This window comes from Papilio polytes, unplaced genomic scaffold (genome assembly GCF_000836215.1).
Source record: "Papilio polytes unplaced genomic scaffold, Ppol_1.0 DF823958.1, whole genome shotgun sequence".
NCBI lineage: Eukaryota > Metazoa > Arthropoda > Insecta > Lepidoptera > Papilionidae > Papilio > Papilio polytes.
Window position 1 is genome coordinate 449,848 of NW_013525246.1, and position 7,190 is coordinate 457,037.

Below are 7,190 nucleotides of genomic sequence, written 5' to 3' on the forward strand. Positions count from 1 at the left end.
CATGGAATTAAAAAAACAAAAGCAAGAAGTCTACCATATGTGCTCTTACAGACTATCCTCTACGTCTATACCAAATTTAATCGAGATTCGTTAAGCTACAAACTCTAACAAATATCCATCCATCTAAACTTTCGCATTTATTATATTAGTATGCTTAATAAGATAAGATTTTAAAGAGAAAATAAATGTTTTTAAAAATTTTTATTTTATTTTAGGTCATTAATCAAGAAGATTATATTCTAACAGCGGTAATTAGGTCTGTAGATTGTAATGCTGGTGAAAAAAAGAGCTCCAACATCTTGTTACATTATTAATTGGGCGTAACGAGTCCAATGTCCTTGAACAAAAGAATTATTGCTTTTATCAAATTCCTTTATTCAAATAGCCCGGTATTATCTTGCTGTCTAAAGATCTGCTTAAATATTTTAAAACATTTTTAATTTTTTAATTACATAACACTAGTTGTTGCTCGCGACTTCGTCCACGTGAAACTAAATAATATCTCCTATTGTTCCGCGATAACGTAGCTTTACAATGGTGAAAGAATTTTTAAAATCCGTCCAGTAGTTTTTGAGTTATTCCAATATAAAAATACAAATGTTTCCTCTTTATAATATTAAGTATAGATTACAGTGACGCTCAGTCGTTTATTAGTCGCTAAGGGTGACCCTAAATATTAAAAGGATTGTTATAAAAGCTTTAATAATTACCGCTTAGTTACGGTCGGCCCTTATACAGAAGATACTAAAAATACTAATATTTTTTGCATGAAAGCAATAGTAATATAATAATAGTAGTATAGTATTATTTAAGAACACTAACTGTACTAGTAACTATAAACATTTTTTTTTCTTCTACAACAATTTTTTGTTCTTCACATGTTAGATAATTATTTCACATTTTCTTAGTTTTTAGTATACGTGTAAATCACATCATATAATATAGAATATTATAAATGCGAAAGTTACGATGGATAGATGTTTATTAGCGCTTGTAGCCTAAACGGCTGAACGGATCTCCGTGAAATTTGGCAAAGGTTTAGAGCATAGTCTGGAAGAACACATAGTCTTTTAGACTTAGACTTTTTATCCCGGGAATAGTTACGGTTCCCGTGGGATTGATTAATTTAGTTTTTTAATGTTTACTCGATCATTCTGCAACGGTTCAATATTTCTTATTGAAATTTGGCACAGATATAAAACAGTCTCGAGTACATATGGGATGAGAAATGTCCGGTTTCCGAGGGATACGAAGCTTCATGTTATTTACATAGTTCGTATGTTTTCTAATACCACGCGGACGAAGTCGCGGGCAACAGCTAGTATGTAATATTTTTGTATTTTGTCATGAGGGAAATAAAGCTATATTTGTTTTTCACCGCTTAGATAACATTAGCGATAGTTAGATTGCTGTTACACACTGTATAACTACGTCATATCGTCCCACTTGTATCTGGGATCTCATCTACGGCTGAATGAGGTCGTTCTTAAGGTGAATGACTAATGAACGTCGGACCGAGACCTAGAGCGGGACTAATTTGAGCCGATCGCGCCGCCTTGATTAATCTCATACGGTACTGTCGCGGTGATAAATGTTTTACAAGTAATTAAAATATTATGTAATACTAACTTTCGCCCGCGATTCTGTCTGCGTGAAATTAAAACAGTAATATAAAAAATAGCCTATGTTACTCACTGACAACCTAGCTATTTAATGGTAAAAGAATTTTTGAAATCGGCCCTGTAGTTTTTGAGTTATTTCATTGTAATCAAACAAACAAAGTTTTCCTTCACCCGTCATCATGAAATTTAAAAATAATGAAACCATAGCATATATTACTCACTGATAACTTAGCTTTTTAATGGTGAAAGTAGCTTGAAATCGGTCCAAGACATTTTGAGTTATTTCGATACATACAAAAAAATAAATAAATTTGTAACATTAGTATAGAAGATACTGTAGTAGTTACATAACAATTCCTAAGACAGAGCGTCTTACTCGAGGCTTCGCTAACAAGTAACTCCGAGAATGCTGAGAATCCTAATGCCTCTCATTACAGTCCCTCTAATGGTCCCTCGAGCACGACGTGTTTTAAATTCCTGCCTCTTAACGTATGTAATAGTGCACTATTTTAAAAGATTTCTGCACTTTAAGTTAACTATATGTGACTCTTCAGACTGACTAATGTTATTAACATAAAAGTTTAGATGTATGGATGTATATTTGTTAGAGTTTGTAGCCTACACGATAAACCATAGTATGGTGGAACACGTAGCCTACTAACTTTTTAAATCCACAACTTATTTCATAGATACTGTCGCTTTAAACTCAGAGCAACACTTTGTCAGGACTCAGGATGCGCGCCAATCTATCCATTCTACTAGTGACATTGACAGCTGTCAGCTAGGGACGTGACGTTTATACCGATAATCTAGAGTTGCGCCAATTCTATAGCACGGTACTAATTTTGTTTTTAACATTACTTACTTCCAAAACGGCTTAAAGGATCTAGATGCAATTTGTCACAAATATATTAAGTCGGGACGACATACACTTAAAAAGCTTTTTTTAAATTACGTGCGGCCAGAATTGCAGGCAAATACATTTACATTTTTTTAAATATACGGTAAGTTGCATTTTAATGATTCCTTGGGCCTTCAGCTCCCACACATAGTTATTTAATGGTTACTTAATTTCCTGAGACTCCTATTACTCAACTTTGAGTACAGCTTAGTTTTCTTTAAAATTAATTAACGGTATAATCTATGAAGGCATGTTCGCTATAAAGGCCGGTACTCCAAGGGCGTTCGCGTCATCGATCACTCCGCCGACTGTACGCAGGGGAGTTACCACAGTCAATATCGTTAATTAATCGATTAAAAGTAGTCAAAGTGTCTATATAACTTTTTAATTAAATTAAAAGTAACTCGTATGTATTGTAAATATTGCCTAGAGCTGCGGAGCAATATGGAGAACTAGTTGTTCCAGTGCGGCTTTATCCGCATGGAATTATAAAAACTTTATTTTAATATTTACATTTATCAAATTCTCAATTGCAAATGTCAAAATACCTTACTATGGCAATCTTGCTTTTTGATGGTGGCAGCAACTTATGGTCTCTTTCCCACATTAGGGTTTTTATCCAAAATGTTTACCGCCTAAGTTTAATAGGGTGAATATATATATCCTAAAGCGTGACGCAATTGTAGGGCTTTTTATTAAAAAAAAGAATTATTCAAAAATATGCTGTAATTGTTGACATCTTAGGCAACAAAAAAGTGTGTGTTTACGCTTTATTATAATAGTCTAGACTTTGGCACTCGTTAATTGTTTTGTCTCAAGCAATGAAACTATAACATCAACTTAAGTATCGTTTAAACACAAACAATTAACTATATCGTTCCACTATTATTACAAATGGAAGATTTAAGTACTTGTATACACGATCCATCACATACGAGTACGTTGGGTGGAAAGATTAATGAAGGCAGGGTATGAATAATCTTTCTTGTCTTAATTATTATGCTTGAACAATAAATAACATTCAGATTAATGTAATAAAGGACTTCACAGAATACCTAATGGACTCTTTAGGGCCTTCCTTAGTATCTACTCGTATTTTTCGAGTAATTTTCGTAATTTTTTATTTTTTTTAGGAATATCGAAGTCTACATAGTAGGAACTATTGTTTATAATGCCTCGCAATTCGCAATAGCGTTGTGGGACGTGTCTAGGACTTAGGTTTTTTAAGAATCGATTGTATCTCATTCTAAAAGGTAAGCAACGCATTTACGGTTCCTCTTTAGTTTAAGATGTCCAGGGTATGGGTGGTCACTTCAGTGCTGCCACCGCTTTATTGCCCTCTTCTCTTCTGCCTTACCTTTTAGTAAAATCCCAGATTTCGGGAAGATAATGTATTTACGTTGCTGTCGAATAAAAATCGATTTTTAAATTTTTTGTCTGTCTGTGTGTCTGTCCGCATGCGTTTGTTCCGCGTAATCTTCGAAACAGATGGGCCGATTTCGACCGGACCTTCACTGAAATGTAGCTAACATAGACCGGCATATTATAGGCTACTTTTTTTTAATTCCATGTTGTCAAAATGGCGTATTGGGTGGTCCAAATTTGCGCTAACAAATTCTTCGAGCGACAGCTCGTATAATATAAAATTAGTAACCAGTTGTAATTCAGGTGAACAGTAGTTAAAAAGAACATGTCTTGATTAAAATGTATACAAGATTCCAGTTCAATAACTTCATGTTACGTTGTATGCAAACTTTCTCAGCCACGTTTTATTATTCAGTAAAACGAGCAGTTCTTTTGTATCGTTCCTAGAATATTGAAAAACAACATTGACGTGAACTCGACTCAAACTGTACTCACCTTGTATTCTTTGAAATACTTTATTCCGTTACATAAATATCGGTAACAGTTTATTTTAATGTAGTCATATTTAAATGAAAATGTTTATTTGCTTTATGCATGTGATATTTAATATTGATCTCGTACTTGATCGAGGTAATGTTTTGCTTTCATGTTTTTTACAGTCGAACGGTTTTACTGATATTCGTTATCTTTTAATTTTTTTTTATAATATAAGGCGGCAAACGAGCAAGCGGCCACCTGAATCCACCGAAATGGAAAGCGACCGCTGCCCATAAACATCCGCAATTGCAGATGCGTTGCCTACCCTTCATTGACGGAGGAGGAGACGCACATAAAAAGGATATTTTCTCTTCCTATGCGTCTCCTCCACCGTCAAATTCACTTTTCCTTCCCATCCTTTCCTCTTAAATAGAAGTGGAAAGGGACTAAAATTAGGCCTCCGGCACCACACTCATCAGACGAAACGCGGAATTGCTTCCACTTCACGCCTGTTTTCTGTGCGGTTGTTGTATTACACCGGGCGAGCCAGCCCTGCAGTGCGAAGATGTTAAAGCGGGCTCTACTACTGTTTCGTAATACTTCGTATTAAAATGTTTTTTTTTCTTTTCCAGGTTACGATATAGAAAAAAGTCAAGTGCCACCATCTATCAAGTGTTTTTTACGAAAAAATTAAAACTAGGTAAGTTATTAAACTTACAATGAAACTTGAACAAACTAAACGTATATCCTCATTTAAGCAAAGTTAGCGAGTAATATAAGTGATCGAAAAGTCTTAACAAACTTATTTTAAAAGCCTTTTCGTCGCCTAAACGAGGCGTGTTCAAGTTGATCGCAAAATCCCGGTTTCCAAGTTGGAAAACTTCTTCAAGCGTATTAAATGATCTGAGCTCACTTTTCTGGTGATTTGACTTGTAGGACTAAAGATAATGAGTTTTTAATTTTCCTTTAATACGTTTTTTACTTAGAAAGCATAAATCGCTTGTAAGCACATCCTAGACGTCCTATTTAAGACTAAGCTATTTGACATAAATGTAAGTAAAGGTAAACTTTTTTATTATTTGCTGTAAAACTTTGAAACGCAATACGAAATTTATTTGTTTCTCTGATTGTTTTTGTAGAAGGCTTTGTTTTAGGAAGATTTGTTGTCAAATGGTTATTTCGCCCATATATGCCACAGTAATATTCCTGACCTCATATGACCTCCCCTTCTATATGATTCTCCCCTCCCCCTTCTAATCTTTTTCCTTTACTCTTTTCTCGCTTTGTTTTAATATTCACAAAACATGGTTTAAAAATGACATATTTTAGGAAAAAAAATATGGTCTTTTGGTTCAATTTTGTAGTCAAAAACTTTTTTGTATTCTGAAACAAAACTGTACATGAATTTTAAAAAGCTGTGAAATACGAAAATATTATTTTATCTTGTATCTTTGCTAAATTATAACATGGCAACAGTTTAAAATTCCAATAATTGGTTTTATTTCTTTAAGCTACACACGTCTTGTAAATGTTCGACTGTTCAGTAGAAAACTGTGCAGTTAATACTAAACGTGTGTAGCGGGCTTTACTATAGCTTAGATGCTACGTCCGCAGCGACTCGTAGCACGTAGCACGTAGCACTACGGACGTAGATCCTCGCAATTTATGTTGGGATATGATTTTTTAATGTAACTATCATAGAATTTTGAGATCATAGAGACTCCGTTACTACGATTTCTACAGGGTGTTTTTTTACAGTTTTTTTTTTATTTAAAAAAGGTGTGGAATAAACACTTCTTCTACTTTTATTATTGAGTAATACAGTTATACAAGTTAATATCTTTAGTTCTAACTAAAATTATAAATGCAAATTTTAGATGGATGGATGTATGGATGTTTATTATAGTTTGAAGCCTAAACTGCAGAACGGATCTCGATATTTGGCATAGATGTAAAACGTAATCTGGATAAATTCGTAGGCTACTTTTGTTTTTTACTCCCACGCGTATGGACTTTTGACGGTCGCGGGCGAAAGCTCGCCTGTCATATATTTTTTCAGTCTATTGCTCGTTTAGAATAACGTAATAATAAAATTGGATAAGTGACATTTCTTGGTAACCTACATTCGTCGACGTCGTCTCCCTTTAACAAAATGACAACGAAACTGTCGGATGACCTTTCATCTAAAGTGATGTGAAATGTTTTTGCCTTAAAACTACTACTCAAATTGATAATCTTACTTCTTACTAATATTATAAATGCGAAAGTTTAGATGGATGGATAGATAGATGGATGGATGGATGTTTGTTAGCGTTTGTAGCCTAAACGGCTGAACGGATCTCCATGAAATTTGGCACAGGTTTAGAGCATAGTCTGGAAGAACACATAGGCTACTTTTTATCCGTGGAGTAGTTACGGTTCCCGTGGATTCATTAATTTAGTTTTTAAATGTTTACTCGATCATTCTGCAACGGTTCAACATATCTTATTGAAATTTGGCACAGATATAAAACAAAGTCTGGAGTACACATGGGATAAGCTTCATCCCCGAGAAATGTCCGGCTCTCTATATAAAGATATATGTCTATCTTTTTACACGAATTATATATATAGTTATTTTATATAATATTCATAGAATAGAATATTATAGTAAATATTTTAGTGGCAATATTTGCTGACTTCATAACAAGTGTGTGTGTGTGTAGTAATAATAAGTTGTGCCCACATACACTTTGTTATTATTGTATTATTCATTATAATAAATGATCAATTTATATGCAATAATTGAATACCGGCTTACGTCCGTCCGTCGGCAGATAATATGT